At 36.6% G+C, this 23,956-nt stretch overlaps 2 pseudogenes across 1 annotated transcript; one reads left to right on the plus strand and one right to left on the minus strand.

The window, feature by feature from the left end:
• The first annotated feature begins 9,305 nt into the window (after positions 1 to 9,305).
• Vmn2r-ps129 (vomeronasal 2, receptor, pseudogene 129) lies at positions 9,306 to 10,994 on the plus strand (annotated as a pseudogene). The gene has a single exon (NR_033648.1). The product of NR_033648.1 is annotated as a vomeronasal 2, receptor, pseudogene 129 (transcript).
• Positions 18,726 to 19,417, minus strand: Gm18415 (predicted gene, 18415; annotated as a pseudogene).

Below are 23,956 nucleotides of genomic sequence, written 5' to 3' on the forward strand. Positions count from 1 at the left end.
TTGAGAAGAGAGATGGAAAAAAATACAGTCTGCTTTGCTTTTGTCAGCATGATTCCTGTCAATATGCATTTATACATGACAAGAACTGAAGTGTATTACAATCAAATCATGACATCATCTACAAATGTTGTTATCATATATGGTGACACAGACAGTACTTTAGCTGTGAGTTTTAGAATGTGGGAATCTCTAGATATAAAGAGAATATGGGTCACCACCTCACAGTGGGATATAATTACTAGTAAGAAAGACTTCACATTTAATAACTTGTATGGGACATTTGCTTTTGGACACCACCATGGTGAGATTTCTGGCTTTAAAAACTTTGTCCAGACATTGGACCTGTTAAAATTCTCAGATGAATATCTGGTAAAGCTGGAATGGATGTACTTTAACTGTGAAGACTCAGCACCTAAATGTAAGACACTGAAGAACTGCTCTTCCAATCACCCATTGGAATGGTTAATGGTACGTACTTTTGACATGGCCTTTACTGAAGGGAGTTATGCCATATACAATGCTGTATATGCTGTTGCCCATGCACTCCATGAGCTGACTTTTCAAAAATTTGATAATCTGCGACCTGACAATGTGAAAGGACAAAAATATGCCTGCAACAAGGTAGTTATTCTTATATTATAATGTCTCATGTTATCAATGTCTTTAAGAGTCTTTTAGATGCCCAAACCAAGTGTGCTAGAAAATATTTTCTAAAATAGAGTGATTTATGGATACTTTTCCTACTGATAATGTAAATCTAGAAGTTTGTATAAATCTCTAAGGTAAAGGGAATAGAGTAGAAGGCATTATTTGTCAATGTAGCACTGTGATTTTGATACAGATTACTTGACTATCATCACACATATTCTAAAACTGAAAACATATGCAGTCCTTCCTCATGAACCCACTCAGTGATGAATCCTTGTTCATTGATTATCAAATATAACCATCTTTAGAGATCCTAACATATGCTGTTCTCACTGTAGATGAGGGATATCACGTCTGTGTTTCTGTATATCTGTCTGTATATCTATATATGTCTATAATGTGTATATCTATATGCATATACTTTATATATGTACATATACATTATATATACATATACATTATACACACACACACAAACACACACACACACACACACACACATATATATATATATATATATATATATATATATATATATATATATATAATTTTGTGTATTTACCTATATGTCTGTCTATGGCAGTTAACATAAATTTGTCAGTGTTTCAATTGCTTTGTCTAAGTGTATATTCCTGTGTATATTTATCAATGCATGTGGATGTATGTTTTGTGTATGTTCTTTCACTTATGTATAACTGTTTTGCTTGCCTGTGTCTTTGTAAGTGAGCATAAATTTGCCGGTGTGACAATGTCACGCTGTGCAAATGTCAGTATATGTATATGTCTTCTGAGGTATATTCCTCTGTACATGTGTTTCCATGTGGTTTTGTGTGTGCACCTGGATAATTGTTTTCTGTGTTTTTGTGTCTGTTTGACTATTTTGATGCATATTCTGTCTCAGTGTATCTCTGTATAGTCATATGTGTGTTTGGGCATGTATGTGTATATTGTGAAAATAACTGTGTGCTCCAGCCATGTGTGTATTTCTATACAGATGCGAGTATCTCTCTATGTGTCTGTATGTTTCATATTGTAAATACATGTTTGTGTTTGTTTCCTAATTTCCTCTTAGAAATCTAAAGTAACAGAAACATTATACTTTTGTTCATCTCTTTGCTTTCACCGAGATTTCTCACCTGCATACTATCAATAAAGTTGCCAAAAAGATGAAATAACAATACCTTTTCTTACTTTAAGAAAGAACATATACTCTATAGTATGCTGCCTATCTTTCAGCTGGGTTCCTTCCTGAGAAAGATCCACTTCACTAATCCTGTTGGGGACAGAGTGAATATGAACCAAAGAAACAAGCTGCAGGAAAATTATGACATTTTCTATGTTTGGAATTTTCCACAGGGACTTAGACTTAAAGTGAAAATAGGAATATTTAGTCCCTATTTTATAAATGGTCAACAGCTACATTTGTCTGAAGATATGCTAGAGTGGGCAAGAGGAAGTACACAGGTAGGCTTCGCCTAACTGTACTAATTTAAATGACACTGTCAAGTTTGTGCATCCAATCTTCCTTGAAAGTGGTGAAATGAAATTGATTGTCAAATGAGAGACTAATTTATATCCTCCTAAACTAAGTTTCTTCTTTTCATTTTTCAGATGAGTTTTTAGTAATTCACTGAGGATTTCTAACATGCATACAATGTATTTGTATCATATCAGAACCTGTTTCTTACTTTTAACATTAATGTAAATTGTTTTAGAAAACAGTTTGATATTATTTTCAGTAAAGTTAGCAATATGCTATTGGTTCTATTTTTATTGCTATAGAGTGATTTCTACTCTTATGGTAAACCTCTTCAAAAGATGCTTAAAGACTCTTGCTTATTGTAAGTATAGAGTAAATTCAACACAATCAAGTAACTGACTTTTATAATGTTCTCTTAAGCCTGTTTACCAACTAGTCCTAAATTTCCAACACCTCTAGATAACCATATATTAACATTTTATGAAATTTAAATACTTTATGAACTATATCTTGTTTTTTCAATTTTGAAAAATATGGGTATGGGTGTTTTTTTCTGCATGTGTATCAGTGCAACACCTACATGTATGGTATATGCAGATGGCTGATGAGTTACTCTAATCTCAGAGCACTTGAAAGTGGCAACTCAGTAGGTGCTAAAAATCAAATTTGGGACCCCTTCACTGGTAGCAATTACTCTTGAGAGCTGAGCTATATCTGCAGCCCTGACTCATATCTGTAAAATAATGTTGACTAAAGGAAACTATTTGGTCCCACTAATTCTTGCACAAATCATTCAAACAAAGAAATATTTGCATAGTTTCCTTCTGAATATGGGGAGAAATTGGTAGTAATTGCCTTTTGAGGAAATTTGAAAATCAATAATCTCATCTGCATACTAAGTATAAAATCTAATACACTTGATTTTAATGTGTCATATTCAAACTGCTCCAAAACAAAGTTGATTAAATGTCTTCAAGTTTGATATGATGTGATTCCCAGGTTTCTCAAACAGTATGAAAAGTATAGTTGCTATGGTTCCTCAATGTGAGTAAGAATGCAATTCTTAGAGAAAAGAGCATAAGAACTAAAAGTGTAGTTACAGAGCTACATATACATTTAGAAGATAGCATTGAGATTTTAAGAAATTCAACCAGTGTTCTATTCACATATATCTTAATTCCAATGTGGAAACTAATAAATAAAACCATGAAGATATCAGGAAAATATGATTCCAAACCCTGTAGTCATAGACTGAAGTGCGACTATATTTAATGTTATACTAAACAAAGAATCAAAGAATGATTATAAGAATGTTTAAAAAATCAAAGATGACAGTAACTACCTCTCAGAGAATACAATGAAAGTATGAAAACTATATTACAATAAGACACTGAGCATGTATATGATAGAGAGACTCCAAAAAGGTATAAAGTAATGAAATAATTCCAAACTAGAATATATAATGGAAAAACAAAGTAAACCAAATAAATATCTCAGTGAAAAGACTCACAAAATGAATGCTCCAAGTTGAGGACAGGATGGCAAGACTTGAAGACAAGGCACAAGAATTAGAAACTTCAAACAATGCTCACGGTCAGCTATTGGATGGAGCACAGGGCCCCCAATGGAGGAGCTAGAGAAAGTATCCAAGGAGCTAAAGAGATCTGCAACCCTGTAGGTGCAACAACATTATGAACTAACCAGTACCCCGGAGCTCTTGACTCTAGGTGCATATGTATCAAAAGATGGCCTAGTCGGCCATCACTGGAAAGAGAGCCCCATTGGACACGCAAACTTTATATGCCCCAGTACAGGGGAATGCCAGGGCCAAAAAATGGGAATGGGTGGGTAGGGGAGTGGGGGGGAGGGTATGGGGAAATTTTGGGATAGCATTCTAAATGTATTTGAGGAAAATACGTAATAATAAAAAATATTTTAAAAAAAGATGTAAAGGTTATCAACCTAAAAAAAAAAAAAAAAAGAAAGAAAAAGAAAGGAAAAGAAAAGAAAAGAAACTTCAAACAATGACAAAGGTAAAATAACAAGGAAAAATGAAAATCATAGTGACTTAGGAAGTATGATTAAAAGATTACTTTTAAAACCTCTGTGAACAATACAAGGAAGAACATACTCTATGAAACAAGAAGAAAACCATTATATTGCATCTGTACATTTCCATAATAATTTGAGAAATTTTTAGTAAAGGCATTTTAATGGCAAATAATCGATGTTTGAAATGAAATAGTCCTTGACATATTTGACTTAAAATTTGTTGTGGAACAAAGGGAGTATATAAAATCTGCAGGAGAGAACCTTGTGTCATAGAAAATCCCTCTCTGAATAACAGCAGGTTTCCCCAGCATCACTCATTTTTAAATCAAAATAGTTCATTCATTCATTCATTCATTCATTCACTTTATATCCAGGCACCAGCTTACACGCCCTACTCTACTCCTACTCCCCCCATCTTTCCCCTCCTTCCTATCCACTACTCCTTTCTTCAGAAAAGGGGACCCCCCCCCCGCACGCATATCAACATGCTTTGACATATCATGGTGTACAATAAATAGGCACAATTTCATGTTCTCCTAATCAGGCCTAGGGGAGGCAGCCCAGCAGGGGTAAAGTTTCACAAAGACAGGCAACAGAGTCAGACTGCTTTTGAATACTGCTTTTAGGTGTCCCATGTAATGGCCAAGCTTCACAAATGTTACATATATTTGGAGTAACTAGGTTAGTCTCATGCATCATTTGTAGCAAGTGGTTCAGTCTCTGTGAGCCCTTAGGGCTCCTGGTAATTTTTATGTAGGTTTTCTTGTGTTTTTGATTCCTCTGACTCCCACAATCCTTCTTTCCCCTCTTACCCAGGATTCCCCAAACTTTGCCTTTTGTTTGTGTGTTGATCTTTGCATGTGTTTTTATCAATTGTTGGGTGAATTCTGTCTGATGATGGTTACTCTAGGCTCTCGCCTGCAAATATAACAAAAATATTATTACCAGCATGAGCAGAGGGCTTTCTCTCATGGCAAGGTTCTCTAGTTGATCCAGTCACTGGTTAACTAGCCCCTGATCTGCTACATCTTTTCTCCCACACATCTTTATGCAGGGTAAATTGTAGATTGGAGGTTTTGTGGTTAGATGTTGTCTCAATTCCAACAGTGGACATCTTAGCGGGTTATTGGAAATGACCATTAAAGGCTCCATACTGTGCTTTGCTAGGAGACTTAGCCAGGGTCATCCTCATAGATTTCTGGAAGTTTCTATTACCTGAGAATTCTAGCTTGACTCAGAGATGCCACCACCATCATAGTGGTCTCTCCAAATAATCTGTTCCTCTGCCCTCCCCTTCTGTTCTCACCCCACACCACTTCTATTGAGTCCCCAAACCCATTCATCCACACTGTCGATTCTGTTTTCCTTCTCAGGGAGACACATGTGTCCCACCTTCTGCCATATTTGTTACTTAGCTTCTTTAGTTATGTGCAGTGTAACATATCTTGGATATTCTTAAGTGAGGAAAATAAATATTGTGTATTTAAAACATTAAAAGACAGAACTGCCAATTCAGTTACTATAGACAGTGAATTTATTCTTCATAAAAAAGGGAAAAAATTTCATGATGAACAAAATTACAATAAGTCACAACAAGTAAATGAGTGCTAAAAAGGACATTAAAAGAACACCATCATATTTAAAAGTAAGATGAGCACAAAAGGTCAAAATAACATTTAAACAGCACTTGAATGCCTGACAGAAAACTATTAGAAAACATCAAATATTGAAATAACAACTAAAACATAATCTACAAATAACTCTTAGTAATAATTGAGTGTTCATGATCATTTCTAATCAAATATCACAGATAATGAGTTTAGTTTTATTGATTCTTTACAAATTTCCAATCATGCACTGTGATCATACTCAATTCCCAGTCCTTTCATGTTTCTCTCTCCATGACAACACTCCACAAAAAATTAAAAAATTAAAATTAAATAGTCCAATTTCTGTAATTTATGTATTCACTGGATATGATGGTTTGTACATGCTTATCCCAGGGAGTGGCACTATTTAGAGGTGTGGCCTTGGTGTAGCAGGATTTTCCCTGTAGATGCAGGTTTTAAGACCCTCTTCCTAGCTGCCTGGAAGTTAGGAAACCGCTAGTAGCTTTCAGATGAAGATGTAGAACTCTCATCTCCTCCTGTACCATGCCTGCCTGGATGCTGCCATTTTCCTGCCTTGATGATAATGGACTGAACATCTGAAGCTGTAAGCCAGGCCAAATTAAATGTCGTCTTTATAAGATTTACCTTGGTCATGGTGTTTGGTCACAGCAGTAAAACCCTAAATAAGACACTGGAGCATGGTCAAACTCTCAGTTCCTGCTCCATAAATAGTACTTAGTTTTTCACTCCCATACTCCCTCAAGAAGCCCTCAGTTTTAGAAAGCTGACTTCAGATTACTTACCATATATTTTAAGAGTGCTTTTTATGATTTCCTGTTTAAAGTTCTTCTCTTTTTTTGGATTGTGGGGGAATGTGGGTGTTGGAATGTTGGTAAGAGTAGTTACAGAAAACTTTCATGCAACTCCTTCGCATCTATGAATCTACAATCATTCATATCAGTGCAAAAGTAGTTTCCTATCACTTTAAAAGTAGGGAACAAAGATAATGGGGTTCTACATGGTTTCTGGTGCTAGCAGAGAAAACACCATGGGGCCTAACTGTAGCAGGACCACAGACTCAGACAAGGCCCTCAAAATGAGCACAGCTTATGGACGTCAACATGGTTTCAGGCTTCCGTCCAGACCATGAAAATTCCAAAGTCTTCAGTCATAATATGTACCATGGAAATCAACATTGATTCCACATACAGTAGGAATATTGATCCAGATACAGCCATCAGCAGCAGTATAGATCTTGACATCTCCCTAGCCTTACTTGGTAGTGCAGATCACTCAGATCAGTATGGCTCCAACTGACAACAGAACTCATTGACCGCGACATGGCATCAACTCAGGCTAAGGGCATCCACATGACCTTTGGTGGTAACACAGTTCATGGACATCAATACAGATCTCATTGGCAGCAGGATCTCTGGCCTACACATGCACCATTGTGGCAGCAGGCTCCACATATATTTGCACAAACTTTGATAGAAACACAGACCACAGACACCAACAAAGACTCTGGGTGACATAGGACAACAGGCCCAGACATGGCTCTTGGTAGCAGTATGGAGCTCAAATCTCCATGGCTAGAGATAACAGAACAGACCACTCATGTAAATATGGCCACTGCGGGAATGCTTGGTCTATAAAAATAGGCATTCTTTTGTGGCCTCCATGGGGAGAGTGTAAAAAAGAAATCCTTTACCTTATATATATATGAACAGAGCACTTCTATAAAAAGGGGTATGGGGGAGGCAACAAAATGAAGTAGAACGAAAGAATAATAATTGGAATATAACATCCTTTAATTTTTTGTGGACATGCCTGAAATAATCTTGACTAAACATTTTCCAATGGACGCCAGCATTACAACTGAAAGATCAGTCCCTGGGTGTAATATGTATTAATTAATCCCAGTGGCTAATTTGCTACCAGCTTCAATTGTTTATGTTAGTGAAAGAAGGAGATGCACACATAGCTTTTATATTTTAATATGTCTTAAACAGTACAATAGCTGGGCCACTGACCAACCTCCATGCTGTTAATCCTGAGCTATTACTTCCTAATTCTATGTTTCATTTCAGCTGTTCTTAACTCTACTTAGACAAGTGTCTGGGCCACAATTTTTGGCCCGGAACCAAGGACACTTGCCTTGCTTTTCTAAGCAATGTGGACTCTGTCTTTTCTCTGTTTGCACTTTCCTCCAGCATGGCAGACCTCTTCCTTCCTCCTTCTCCTAGTCGCAAGCCCAGGAAATTCTGAAATCCCTCTTTCTCTCCTCCCCAGATATTGACTGTTGGAATCTTTATTTACCAACCAGAACCTCCTGGGGGGGGGGAGGTTTGCAGAAGCTGTATTAGTGTCAAAAGTTTTTTGGGAAACAATTAGCATTCATGATGCAAGCAGCTACAGCTGAACAAAAATTACTTCATTCCACAAGGTTCATCATATGTATGGTTAAGTATAAAACATCACAACATAAACTCAAGGATAGAATTATATTATTATCCAAAAACATGCAGAAAAGTCTTTTGACAGTGTCTAGGATCCGTTCTGAAAATTTAAAAGGAGAACAAACAAAAACCTGACAAAGAAAACTCATGTTGCCATAATAAAGTTTTCTACAGCAAACTTATTGATGGCATTGCAGGGTATGGAAAGGAGAATCAAATAATTTCCATAAGAACTAGAAATGAGATCAAGTTTTTGTAGTGGCACATGTCTTTAATCTACATTCTGTGAATCAAGGGTCAGAAGAACCTCTCTCCACTCAAAGGCTAGTCTGCCTTTTCTATTGAATCTACTCAAACCAGGGCTGAAATGGATACTCTGCCTTAAATGAAATGAGCTGAATACAGATAAGGAAATACATTTCCTCATCCTCAAAATAGTCCTTAAATCTTACTAAGTGTGAAAACAAATAATAAAAAATAAATACAAAAATAGAAGGAAAGTACTGTGCCCTGATCTGTATAGAAAGTTGAGATCTACCAATACTGCACAGTGAGACCCTGTTTCAGCAAAAACAGAAAGATTTAATCCTAGCACTTGGGAGGCAGAGGCAGGCAGATTTCTGAGTTCAAGGCCAGGCTGGTCTACAAAATGAGTTCCAGGACAGCCAGGGCTATATAGAGAAACCCTGTCTCAAAAGAAAGAAAGAAAGAAAGGAAGGAAGGAAGAAAGAAAGAAAGAAAGAAAGAAAGAAAGAAAGAAAGAAAGAAAGAAAGAAAGAAGAAAGAAAAAAAAGAAAGAAAGAAAGAAAGAAAGGAAAAAGAAAATAAAAGGGAAAAGAAAAAGTAAAATAAAAGGAAAGTAAAAAAGAGGAAGAGTTGTGCTTAATCATATTTCTGAAGGAAATGACATGAACTGTGAATAATAGACTCTGTGATGGCAATATCAAAGGCAACATGAAACAAAGGATACAAATTCAGCATGCAGAGATCAACTAAATTCCAGTGCAGCATATTGACATCCATCACCAGACTCATTATAATACCAAGGTTTTCCTTATTTAAGAAGTACTTTAATTAATTTTAAGCAATCTAAATTTTCACCATATTTGCAGGCTCCATAAAGCCTTTTAACTTCTGGAAATACTCCACCTTCCAGTTCATTATACAGAAACTCAGTACCTCCTCTCCACAAATGCCACAGGGCTCTGCCTATGCAGCTATTTTTCTCTTTCTATTTAGTTTGTTATGGTGTGGAGTCTTAAAGTAGACGAGGTTATTTTGGTATTCTGATATTTTAGGTGTTTTTTCCCCTTTTATGTATGTTCTTTACTTGTAATTTGTGTCTATGTTGCAGTTCTTAAACAATAATTATAAGCAAAGTGAGGAGGAAAAGGTTGATTTGGTTCATGGATTACACTCAAGGGAAGACAAGGCATGAATCTGGATAATGTCACTGAAACTTAGTCATTCGAGGTCTATTTACTGGCTTGTTCTGCATAATTTCTGATGTACCACTGCCTGTGGGCAACGCTGTTTTTAATGGGCTGGACACTCCTACATCAATTACCACTTTAAAATATGCTTCACAGGTCTGATGATAGGCTAAACTGATAGAGATAATTTCTCTATTAGGATCTCTGTGTCTTTATACTGTGCTTTTTATTAAGAACACAAGAACTTAAAAGAATAACCACCTTGCAATCCCTGCACTACTTGCAAACAGGACACTACCACCTCTTCTTTCTAAATTTCAAGTTGATGGGAAACGATTTTACTTTTACTCAAATTCTCCACATACTGATGTCTGTCACCATAAAATGCACTAAGTGAAATCTGGTAACTTTGTTTCTGTATATAAAATAAACTTATTAATGGCACATGCTAATATAATATAATTTGTGAAGCGGTAAGTAAAACTCCTGATATCAGGATATGTTTATTTTTCCTTAGATGCTGACCTCTGTGTGCAGTGCTGATTGTGGTCCAGGATTTAGAAAATTCAGGAGGAATGGAATGCCAGCCTGCTGTTTTGATTGCAGTCCCTGCCCAGAAAATGAAATTTCTAATGAGACAAGTGAGTATTTCCTACAGGGATAAGTTCTTCAAATTGATTATCACCTTGCAGCCAACTGTGAATGATGAAGTTGTCTAAAATGGTATGTTAAAAAATACATATCATTTTCCTAAGTTGGGGATTATAAGAGTACAATAATTTAAAATACCCTTATTAAGAAAAATAGAACTTGTCATATATCTTTGACTCACTGAAAATTTATAGTAGATGGAATATTCTCAAACAGTTTTGATTAGAAAACTTCAGTGTTAGTGTGTTCTAGAAAAGATCTTTCCTAGGGATTAACTCTCTCGAAAAATATATGTAGATCATGAGTCTTTAAAAGATGTGTTTATATTGTCTTGATGTATGTACCTTTACATAACTTTATGCACTCCTATCGAGTAGAAAAGTATATGGGGGCTGGTGAGATGGCTCAGCGGGTAAGAACACTGACTGCTCTTCCAAAGGTCCTGAGTTCAAATCCCAGCAACCACATGGTGGCTCAAAACCATCCGTAAAGAGATCTGACTCCCTCTTCTGGAGTGTCTGAAGACAGCTACAGTGTACTTACATATAATAAACAAACAAACAAACAAACAAACAAATAAATAAATAAATAAATCTTAAAAAAAAAAAAAAAGAAAAGTATATGGAAGACAGAATCAGGCATGTGACTAGAGGGAACCAAGTCTACGTCCTCTGAAAATCTAATGACAATGGCACATAATAATTTGTAAAATTATTAGAAACTGTTAAGGATGAGACAGGGAATTTTGTATAGTAAAGAGACATTATTCTTTTCAAATATTCAGTGTTATTTAAAGTGTAGAAAATTGAGAATCACTCTTGGCACATAATGCACAAATATTAGGAGTCCTCTATTCAATACTAGTATAAATAGTACCTAGTTAGTATTTCCCAAAATAGCATACACTAAAATTGTTTTATCATGAAAAGAATTAGCCACAATTTTCAAATGGTATTGGCACTTGCATAGTCCATATTTGTCAAATAATGATTTAGTCAGGATTAACTGAATATCATTGGCAGGCATGCATTTATTCCCTTCCTTGGTGCACCATCCTATATGAATAAATGGAAGTCCTTAAAGGCTTTTATGACCAGTAAGATAGCTTAGCAGTTAAATCCTTTCCCATTATATATGATGGCATTAGTTCATTACCAGAACCCATAAATAGGACGTAACCAACTCCTACCTGTTGTTTTCTGATACCATGAAGTTCTACATAAAATGTACACAAGTAATTCAACAAGGCTGTTTGAATACACCTGACCTTTGTGCTGGGATCCAAACTCAAGTACTCTCTAAGAGCAACATATTCTGTCCACAACCAAGCTACATTTATAATTCCTCAAACAAATTAAGTGATAACATGTCAACAAAAGCATTGTTCCATGTAAAAGACTTCAAACCTTGGAAGCTTATTATCCCTTGTTGCAAATATCCAATCATTCGGTGCAATGGCAAACAGATTTCCTCCACATACAATAGTGGGAATTACAGAGCTTTATACCTGGAGTTGCATTCTCTGTGGCTGTTTGACTGTGTTGGCCAAAACAATTGTTATTGTACTGGCATTCAGTGATAGGGTAACTTATTTTTATGAAAAAAAAAAACCTCAAGAATATGGAATTATTACAGTCAAAAGAGGACAAAACTAGAAATGATCTTCATTTTTGCAGTTACAAACTAATAATATATTCATATAAACTTTACTTCTTATTCTCAGCCCCATACCTCACCCATATAAACCCAGTTACTCTCATGTTCATGAGAATGTTTATTATTTTTACTCATAAATGCACTTATCAATTTACATACCCATGGTAAATGATCACAGCAATATAGTAAACTAGACAAAAAATTTGTTGTTTTTGTTTACCATAACAGTAAGTGGCATTAAAAAATGGAATCAATCATTTTATGTAGCAATGACCTTGAATGTATTTTCAGCAACCAGATTCACATATTGAAACACTTCTTTTATAAACTTAAATGAAATATCCTGACAATAAAATTGCTGAAGCTACACTAATAATACTTTTATTTTTCCATTAGATGTGGAGTTGTGTGTCCCGTGTCCAGAAGACCAATATGCTAATACAGAGCAGAATAACTGCATTCAAAGAGCTGTTATATTTCTCACTTATAAAGACCCCTTGGGGATGGCACTTTCCTTAATGGCATTGTGCTTCTCTGCATTTACAGCTGTTGTTCTTTTGGTCTTTGTGAAGCACCACAGTACTCCCATAGTGAAGGCCAATAACCGCACTCTCACCTACATCTTGCTCATCTCCCTCATTTTTTGTTTCCTCTGCCCCTTGCTCTTCATTGGCCATCCAAACTCAGCCACCTGTGTCCTACAGCAAGTCACGTTTGGAGTTGCATTCACTGTGGCTGTTTCCACTGTGTTGGCCAAAACAATTACTATTGTACTGGCATTCAGAGTCACAGCCCCTCAAAGAATGATGTAGTACTTTCTTGTTTCAGGGGCATCTATCTATATCATTCCCATCTGTACTCTCATCCAAGTTATTGTCTGTGCAGTCTGGCTGGGAGCTGCTCCTCCTTCTGTTGACATTGATGCACGATCAGAGCATGGTCACATTATCATTGTTTGCAACAAGGGTTCAGTCAGTGCCTTTTACTGTGTCCTGGGATACCTGGCCTGCCTGGCCTTTGGGAGCTTCACTCTGGCTTTCCTTTCCAGAAACCTGCCCAGCACCTTCAATGAAGCTAAATCCATAACATTCAGCATGCTGGTATTCTGCAGTGTCTGGGTTACTTTCCTTCCTGTTTACCATAGCACTAAAGGCAAGGTCATGGTGGCTGTTGAGATCTTCTCCACTTTGGCTTCTGGTGCAGGGATGCTGATATGCATCTTTGTTCCCAAATGTTACATAATATTGTTTATGCCAGACAGAAATTCTCTTCAAATGATCAGAAAGAAATCATCTTCCCATGCTCACCTTTCATAAATTCTAATTGACACATGTGAAGTTGGTTCATAGTCACCTAATATTGGATTGCATTGTCATATGTATCTGTTTTTGGAATGACTCTCACTGTTTCCTCTTATGATTTTGCCTAGCAATATCATGTCTTCTGAGGTCTAAATTGTCTCCTATAATTATCCACAATGTTTTCCATCAATAGTCCTCTTTGCCAGAAATAGAAATACAATCCTGATTCATTTTAGGAGTTAGAGGAGTTCTACTATGAACATAGAGCAGAAAGGAATATTTTTATCAAGAGGCTGATAGATTATCTCAGAAGATGGTATTATGTCTCAGCAATTAAAATCATGCCCTGCTCTTGTAGAGCAAATGATTCAATACTCAATCATACCAACTCCTATTAAAAAACCACCTGTAAAAACAATATCTTTCTAGTAATCCAGCCCTACAGAGGACATTAGAAGGAAAACCCAATAAAAGTAGGATAATTACACCCAATGAAACACAAGAAATTAATCGTCCCACAACAAACTGAAAAGAAGAGAAACAAACACACACACTAACACACCCAACAAGAAAAATAACAGAAATTAACAACTACTGGTCTTTCACATCTCTCAACATCAATGAATAGAATTCCCCAATAAAAGGTCACAGGCTAACAGACTGAACATGTAAACACAATCTAGTATTTTGTTGCATACTAAGAAACACACATCAATGACAAAGAAAAACACTACTTCCTAGAACATGACTTCCAAAAAGTTTTCCAAGAAAATAGTCCTAAAGAACAAGCCAGAGTAGTCATTTAATATCCAATAAAACAGACTTTGAAAAACAGTTATCCATAAAGATGGGGAATGACACTTCATGATCACCAAAAGAAACATCCACAAAGTGGAAGTCTCAATTCTGACCATCTATGCTCCAAATGCAAGGGCACCCATATTCATAAAGGAAACTTTGCTACATCTTAAAACACATATTGAATCTCAAACAATAATAGTTGGAGATTTCAACAACCCACTTTCACCAAGGGACCAGTCATTGAAACAGAAACTAAACAGAGACACATTGAATCTAACAGAAGTTATAAACCAAATGAATTTGATATCTACAGACCATTTCACCCCAAAATGAAACCTTCTTCTCAGCACCTCATGGAACCTTCTCTAAAATTGCCCACATAATTAGACATAAAACAAGCCTTAGCAGATATATGAATTTTGAAATAATCCCATGCATTCTATCAGATCACCAAAGACTTCAGATCAGCATCTTCAACAAATTGTACTGCACCAATGGGAAGTCTACATGTAGAATAAAAAAAATAGATCAACACATATCACCCTAAACAAAATGCAAGTATAGTTGGACCAAGGATATCAACATAAAATTGGATACACTAAATCTGATAGAAGAGAAAGTGGTACTCTTGAATGCACTGGTATAGGAGACAAGTTCCTGAACAGATAGATCATCAATGGCTCAGGCTCTAAGATCAATAATCGATAAATGGTATCCCATAAAACATCAAAGCTTAAGGCCAAGGACAGTGTCAATAGGACAGATCAGCAGCCCACATATTAGGAAAAGCTCTTCATCAACCCTACATCTAACAGAGGGCTAATATACAAATTTTACAAAGAATTCACAAAGTTAGACACCAACAACCCAAGTAAACCAATTTTTAAAAACAGTGGGGAAGAGAACTAAACTGTTCTCAACAGATGAATCTCAAATGGCCAAGAAACACTTGAAGAAATGTTTGAAGTTCTTAATCATCAGGGAAATACAAATCAAAGCAACTGTGAGATTCCATGTTCCATCAGAATGGCTAAGTTCAGACATTCAAGAGGTAGCACATTCTGGCAAGGATGTCAAGCAAGGGGGAGCACTCCCAAATGTCAAGCAAGGGGGAGCACTCCCACATGTCAAGCAAGGGAAAGCACTCCCACATGTCAACCAAGGAGAGCACCCCCACATGTCAAGCAAGGGTGAGCACTCCCGCATTTCAAGCAAGGGGAGCACCCCCACATGTCAAGCAAGGGGAGCACCCCCACATGTCAAGCAAGGGGAGCACTCCCACATGTCAAGCAAGGGGAGCACTCCCACATGTCAAGCAAGGGGGAGCATTCCCACATGTCAAGCAAGGGGGAACACTCCCACATTGCTGGTGCGTGTGCGAACTTCTACAAACACTTTGGAAATCAATTTGGCATTTTCTTAGGTAATTGATAACAGTTTGATCTCAAGACCCAGTTTTACCACTCCTGGACATATACCCAAAAGATCCCACAACCACACTTGCTCAGCTATGCTAATAGCAGCTTTATTCTTAATAATCAGAAACTGGAAACAAACCACATACCCCTCAACTGAAGGATAGATAAAGAAAATGTGGAATACTATTCCACAAAGGAATACTATTCAGCTACTAAAAAGTCATGAATTCTGCAAGCAAATGTCACAAACACAAAGAAGCTAAATAGGAAAGAACTCCCTAGTGAGGAAGCTAGAATCTCACTTAGAAGGGGAGATAAAGTAGTTGTAAAAGCCAGATGGAAGGATGAAATTAGGATGGAGGAGAGATGGGAAAGGAAATGGGGCTTTCAGAATCAGGTGTGGGGAAAGGACAGGAAAGATGTCTAGATACCCATAAACATTAATGGAAATCTGCAACTAAACAGGACAAGGAGGTAGGAGACATCTCCAAGAGATGTCAGAAACCTGGTATAAAAGAGGTGCCCCAAGAAACAATCAATGGGGGTAAATTAGCTGTGACTCACTACATTGGTGATATGGAACCTGGAAAGGCTACCTTCTGCATCCAGACAGGGGTTCTCACGGAACAATAGAGACACCAACCCACCCACAAAATTTTCAACCCAAAATTGATACTGTCTCAAAAAAAAAAAAAAAATACAGGCACAGGAGAGGGAGCAGAGACTGAGGTAATGGCCAACCAATCACCACCCCAACTTGAAATCCATCCCAGGAGCAAGCACCAATCCCTAACACTATTAACAATACTGTTATACTTCCAGAGAGGACTACGTTTTCTTTGAGAGGCTCTACCTCGCAGCTGACTCAGACAGACACAGACACCCACAGCCAAACATGGATGGAGATTGGGTACTCTTATGGAAGAGTAGGAAAAATGATTTTAGACCTCAAAAGAATACGAAATCCACAGGTAGACCAACAGAATCAACTAACCTGGGCCCTTGGTGCTCTCGGAGTCTGAACCACCAACCAAAGAACATACATGGACTGAACCTAGGCCTCCCTATACATATGTAGTAGATATGCAGCTTGACCTTCATGTGGGTTCTGAACAGCTGGGATAAGGGCTATCCCAAAAGTTATTGCCTATATGTGGGATATATTCTACCAGTTGGGCAGCCTTGTCTGGTCTCAATGGGAGAGGAAGTGCCTAGCTTCACAAAGACTTGAAATTCCAGGATCAGCATGATACCCAAAAGGACCCTACCTGCTCAGAAAAGATGTGGATGGGGAGAGAGGAAGGATTGTGGTAGGAGGTGACTGGAAGTAGGCAGTGAGTGAGATGTAAAGTCAATAAGTTTTTAAAATTAAAAAAAAAAAAAAGAAGAAAAAGAAAAAAGAAACAGACTCCGATGTCGTAATTTACACTGCAGGCATGTCTGAAATCCTCAATTAATTAACATAGTGTTACATCAAAAACTAAAAGGAAGAAACAATATAAAAGGCTGAAATGATCCCTAATGTGAAAATCTATCTCATTGCAATAAGCCACAAGGAATCACAAAATGGACACATTTCACACTATTTACTGCTGTATAATGTAGGTCAGTACAGTAAGAACAAATACATCAGTCTACTTCCAATAGAGTACTTTATTATGTCTTGTAATAAATGAAGCTGTTGACCATGTGAGAATTATGGTCTTCAAGATAACTCCAAGACTGTGTGAGAAATTTAAAATGTGTAAAATGCCATACTTTTCTTCCATACTTTTCTTTCTGGTTCATGGTCATTCTGTCCCCAATAGGATTATTGAAATGGACTTTCTCAAAAAGGAGTGCAGCTAAAAGACAGGCAATAGTTGATACTGCATGTGCCCTTTCTTAAAGTTAGAAAATATATTCTGATTTCGTCTTAAAGACCATTTTATTGAACGTTCCCAAGGGAAAAATCTTAATGAAAGCAAATGGATAATTAAATTACCATCATAATCTTGAAGTTTAGTTTTCTCTGAGGAAACAGTCAAACACAAACAAACATAGACATGCATGCAGACACCAAACAAAGATTTGGAATAGGCACACACACAAACCACAAACACACACTGCACAGAGAGAGACTCTCTTGCATAAAGAGATAGACCCAGAATACATCCACACACTTATAAACATACACACATATGCCAAGTCATACATATGGGGCACATACAGTCAGACAAGAATATGCACCCAGCCAGACACACTGACACAGAAACAAGGTAAATGCATTACATAGGTAAACATACACATACACAGACAAGTACACACATGAAGACACACATAGTTTCTAATAATCACACAGACAGACATTTATACACAAAAAAATTTATGCTCACATTATAAGACAGGCAGACAAAAACACACACACAAAGGCACACGGACACAGGAACACAGATATAGACATAGATATATTCAGGCATATAAACACAAGACACAAACAGGCATAGGAAGACAACTGCATTGACATGAGTATACACACAGACAGAATCATCCCATACCAAAAGACATAGACATACAAACAAATCTATGCTCACTTACACAGACAGTCATAAAGACAAGCAGATAAATGAAAACACATGTATATACAATAAAGATATACACACGGATACATAGAAACTCACAAAGATACATACATACGAATGGGAAATGCATATTCATATACAAGAACATACATGTATGTACTAACTGAATCCCATCACTGTTTTTTGTGTAATTGGGCTTAGAGTACTGAGGGAAGTCTCCAGAGCCTAAAGTTTGGCCATAACCAGTTGAGAACATATGTAAAAATTATCCTCTAGAGAGAGTACCACATATTTGCCAGTTAATGAGCAAACATTCATTTTCTCATTATAGAGGGGATTCAAGAACAAAGATTGATTATATTTCCATTATTAGAATAGATGTGGTGTTCAGGCACTTTGAATCAAAATCATTGTCTTTCATTGATAAAGTGTCTTTCACTCCAATGTGTTCACATAAGAAATTTATACTAATCTCTAGATTTACTTTCTCAGCAGGAAAAACCTTCAGAAATTTGTCTATTTTGGAAACTATTTTCTAGTCCTCTCAGGTTGTGTATCTGAAATATTCTTAAATACTGTGACATTCGTGACACAGAATATTACCTCACAATACAAACACCAACTGCAGACAGTGAAAATCAAGTTCTTTCCCATTATTCATGGGCTGACTACCTACCTGCTGAAGAAACATCTCATAGAGGACATGGGCAACAATATATGCAGCATTGTATTTGTCATAACAGCCATCATTAAAGGCAATCTCAAAGTCTATTCCATGAGCCAATTTAGTAAGGGATGTGTTGAGTTCTGTAGTGCCTTACTCATATATGCTAAGACCTCACACTTAAAAGTATATCCTCGTCAGTCTTGCAATATATTCATCTGACATTTGAGAGGGTTCAATGTCTGGACAAAAATTTTAAAACCAGAAATTTTATCATGGTGGTATGAAAAATCAACAGTCCCATGAGATGAGTCAGTTGGAAAGTCTTTCTTATTTTCAGTGAGATATCACTGGGAGGTGGTGACCCATACTCTATGTATACCTAGACATTCACACATTCTAAGCTCACAGCAAGAGTAATCTCTGTGTCACTGTAAATAAAAACAACATTTGTAAATGTTGTCATGATTAGGTTGTAATACACTTTGGCTCTCAACAAATATAAATGAATATTGACTTGGATCATGTTCACAAAGGCAAAGGAGACTAATTTTTTCCACCTATCTTCTGAGATGTGAGACAAATTTGCTACCATAATGTCTGAGACAGCCAGCCTGACTCAGTTACAGCTGAAGTGGTATCATGGCCAGGAGTTGTGCCAACTCCTTGGGGGCCATTTGATACAGATAATGAAATTGTTCACAAACACTCATGATAGGATGAAAAGATTCACAGGTAAACTGAAGGACCTAGGACACAGGAAGCACCATGAGGAAGCATCCACTTCTGAGCACTTGCCAGCACATTTTCTCTGCAAAAGTTCTAGAGAACCACATTAGCTGTTACTTTCTCCTCATCTCTATTTCAAACAAGAAAATGTTGAAGCACTATCAGATCTAAATAGTACCCTTCAACTTCATAGACTGACAAAAATATAAGGGAAGTCTCCTCCTTATACTGTTCCTAACAACTGGGAATGGCACCAATGGAGACATGATTTTATAAATTCCTACCTCATACAATTCCATATGTTGAGATTGATAGAGCTCTAGGAGTGTCCAAAGTGTTTCAGATGTAATGTGCTCTGATCCTATAATCATAACTGTACATTCAGTCTTTTTCCAACACACATAATTAGGTAAAATATCATGATGTTGTGTCAGGAGTCATAATGGGACAAGCTAATAAGTAGCAGGTGACCGTCCTGAAATGGCCTGCTTCAGATTATTATATAATCTGCGACAGGTGTGCCCTTATTAAGCAAGGCTGTAAGGGATTCATTTTAGGAAAGATCCCTGCTATTAATATGTTTTCCTGTTATTATTAAACATATATAGCAATCACTAAGTAGCAGCACATCCCCTTTGGAGCAGATCTCTGCAGATCCACAAAGATGTACTGTTTTGTAGTGATACTATATAGACAAATAGATGACTTAAGTCTTAGTGATGATCCTATAAGAATTCCTAATATTGTATCTGTGATCATTAAGCTCTTTTATAATGAGACTGCTATTAGGTTCTTTTCTGATAGTCAAAACTTCAGTTAGAACTCTGCCAGTCTCCCAAGTGTCACCAGTTAATTGCTCTTAGATAGTAACCAGGGTTTCTCCTCCTACTCACAGCACATTCCAAGAGGTTCTAAAACAATTAACCAAAGTTCATAATAAAGAAACCAACGATTTATTATAGGTGCTAGGACAGAAGATAAAATATGACTGGGTTTATTTATACAAAACTTCACTAATAACTTAGTTACACTTTTAAACAGTCAGGAACTGTGGAGCTGAGACAGGTGATGGATGTTAAGCTAGCTAATTACTCTAATGGGTATGCATGTAAACATTCTCTGTTATAAACTTCTATTTCAATTTATTATTTGATTTTTGTGTGAACTTGTGATGAACTTTGTAACATGTGATCATGTATTCTAAAAGATGTTTAAGTACTGAGGGCAAAGAGAAAAGTCAGAACTGAGATGAGAGGAACAGAGGTGAGAACAGAAGTGAGAAGAACTAAGCTGAGAGTGAACTGAGCTGAGGAGAAGTTTTTAGACAGAACACTTTTCAGACAGAACTGAACTCAAGAACTTAGAATTATAGGCACAGCATTGGGAGAAATGGTACTGAGAGTTAGAGTATTATTTTTTCTTTATTAAGATATTTATTAGTTATTTCCTTCATTTACATTTCAATGATACCCCCTTTCCTAGTGTCCTCTTGGAAATACCCTATACCCTCCCCTTCCCCCTGCTCCCCAACCCACGCACAACCTGCTTCCTGACCCTGGCATTCCCCTATACTGGGGCACATAATCTTCACAAAACCAAGGGCCTCTCTTCCCATTGATGGACGACTAGGCCATCATCTGCTATATATGCAGCTAGAGACATGAGCTCTGGGGGTACTGGTTAGTTCATATTGTTGTTCTTCCTATAGGGTTGCAGACACGTTCAGCTCCTTGGGTACTTTCACTAACTCCTTCATTGCAGACCCCGTGTTTCATCCAATAGATGACTGAGCATCAAAACAGGAGGAGAGCAAGATTAGAAGGAGAATGCAGAGTGGAATAACTTAGAAACTATTAGTAACATAAAATACTAAGAGAACAATGTGCAGCAGAATGCAGAGGGAAAGAGATAAAAAAAAAAAGAAGATATTGCAGAGAGCAGAAGGAGCAGGTAGGCTTCTCCTTACAGTGGGACAGAACAGGTCCCATGGTAAGGACAAGGCAGGCTTAGTCTTATTAAAAGAAACAAAGCTTTTTTTCTTACAAACATGGGTTTAGTTCATTCAGCATTATAAAGGGAGAAGCTTTTTCTTTCTCTCTGTAATAAAGATTGGAGCTCATTTTTCATCCAGAATAAATGAGTTCTTTCTGCACTGGTGCTTGGTGTATTGTTCCATATGAATAGGTAAGTATGGATGTATGTGTGTAAGTATGTAATTGTGAGAATGCATGAAAGCTGGACCCAACTATGTTTGAATGGAAATATGTAAAAAAAAAAAAAGCACGAATCTGTAAATGAATTTACGTGAGATTATGCATATGTGCTTATGTAAAAGATTTTTCCTTCTTCTTCGAGTGCTGTTCTCTTCTCCTGGTTCAATAAAAGTTTATTGCTCCAAACTTTCCTGTAGCCTGACAAGCAAGAGGCATCTGAACAATATGGAAAAGTCTCTAGCAATTAATTCTTTACTTAAATCTCCTGCTGCTTTAGGATGAGTTGCTAAGTGTCTGAGACTGCAGTCTCTGGCCTCAGAGGAACACAGAGGGCAGGGCTGCTACAATAACATAATAAATTAGATTTAGATAAGTAAACTTCTTATTATACAGCAACCCTAAGTATCTCATAAGATAATATTCATTTTTTTTCATTCTAGTGTATCAATTGCGGGCAGAAAATAGTTTTTAAAGGTTTACTTTTAAATATATTCAAATATCTGGACATATTTGGTTAAAGATGTATGTTTTAAACACCTGTGTATATGGACATGAACAATGCTAATTTAGGCCAATAAGGAGGCAATAGATGCCATGGTTAGAATGATACTTTCCTGTAGATTGCGCTGGTTTCAAATGCACAGGAAGACACCTGCTTCAGGTCCTGACTGCAGTTAGTAAGTGCACACATGACCATCCCAATATACTTCAGCTATTTTATGGTTGCACAGACAAGTGATAAATTTACATTGGGTATATCTCAATAACATAATTTTTCTTCTAAAATAATTTTTACTACTTTCCTAGCTACATCAACACAACACTATAGGATCCTACTGAGAACTAGAATCATCTAGAAATTTCAGTGAGATTTTTCTGTGTTAATATTACAAGTTTATGAAATAGAAACTGTGACCTGTAATATGAATGGATAATAATTATGGTATTCTTAAGAAAATAGGTAACAAATCAGGTGGAATGGATTGCTACCTATTTATATTTGTGCATATGCAAAGAATAACAACTCATTTCTTTTCCTACACATGTCCTATCATCTGTCCCATAATCATCAAACAATTCTTCATTCAGAATCGTTCAGTCATACTTATATAAAAATTTTTCCACATAGAAATTGTACTTTGGTGGTTTTTCTAGAAAAAATAGGCCCTTTTAATATATGCTTTATAAACACACAAAAAGGTTTCATTGAAAATTTCAGAAAAACAGAACAGGAATTTGAGACTAGAATTTGTGCAATTGAAACACTAACTGATACACAACATTAAGAAACATAAATTACTTGAACTGTCAAGTCAGTCTACTGGTCTAAAGTGCTTTGTGTGAAAACAACTATCAGCAAGCCGGAAAAGAAAATCAAAGGTGTGTAGTACACACCTTGGTAAAATATGCAGGTATGCTTGATAAACTTACTGAATGGTAAACACAAGAAGCAAATGTGATAAAAGTACCAAAGTATTAACAACTTAGACAAGAAGAAAGAAGAAATGTTTTTTGAATAATGGCAAAAACAAGCTAGCAGATAACTGATTTATCCCTCTTCTCAAGTGTTGCTAAGTATCAAATGCCACAGCTGTCACTCAGGAAAGTAACAAGGGAAGTATGCAGTCATAATAATTATATTGAATCTATATACTCCTTCTTTACTCAAGGGAGAGTTAAGAAGTGTACATTGTAATACTTACCAACCAATAATTTCACATGTATACAGATGAACTATTGAGAAATAGGAACAAATATGAATTTTATAGAGGACTGATCTCCTACTTCCATATTCAATGAAGTGTCAGAACTTATAGAGTAATCACATGCAGAGGATCTGAGAGAGTAACTTAGTATGTATGTGAAAGCTGTCTATATTATGCTTCAAACATATGTTGCTCTATACCATGTACTAGGAGCTACACAATGGTGTAAGGACAATCAGCAATCTCTCCATGGCCATTAACTTGTGTGCAGTTAGGATGAAATTAATTAAAGTACTATGGGGTTTCATTCTATAAGACATAACTGACTACTGTGTCTTGGAACCTGTCAAGAGAAGAGCTAATTGTGATGCATCAAGCCTTTTCATTGATAAGCTTCCAGTCGTGTAGGTAGGAGACTAGGAGGAAGAGAAACAGAATTTTTTACATAGAAGATGCAAAAGCACTTACTGCATATTCAGAGTGTAGTTGAAATACTTTTTTCTCCATGTCACTCTAGTGTACTGAGGGAGGCAAAACAAATAAACTGTCACCAAGTCTCCTTCCTTTTCTTCAT

The sequence above is a fragment of the Mus musculus genome, chromosome 17 (assembly GCF_000001635.26).
Source record: "Mus musculus strain C57BL/6J chromosome 17, GRCm38.p6 C57BL/6J".
NCBI classification, from domain to species: Eukaryota; Metazoa; Chordata; class Mammalia; order Rodentia; family Muridae; genus Mus; species Mus musculus.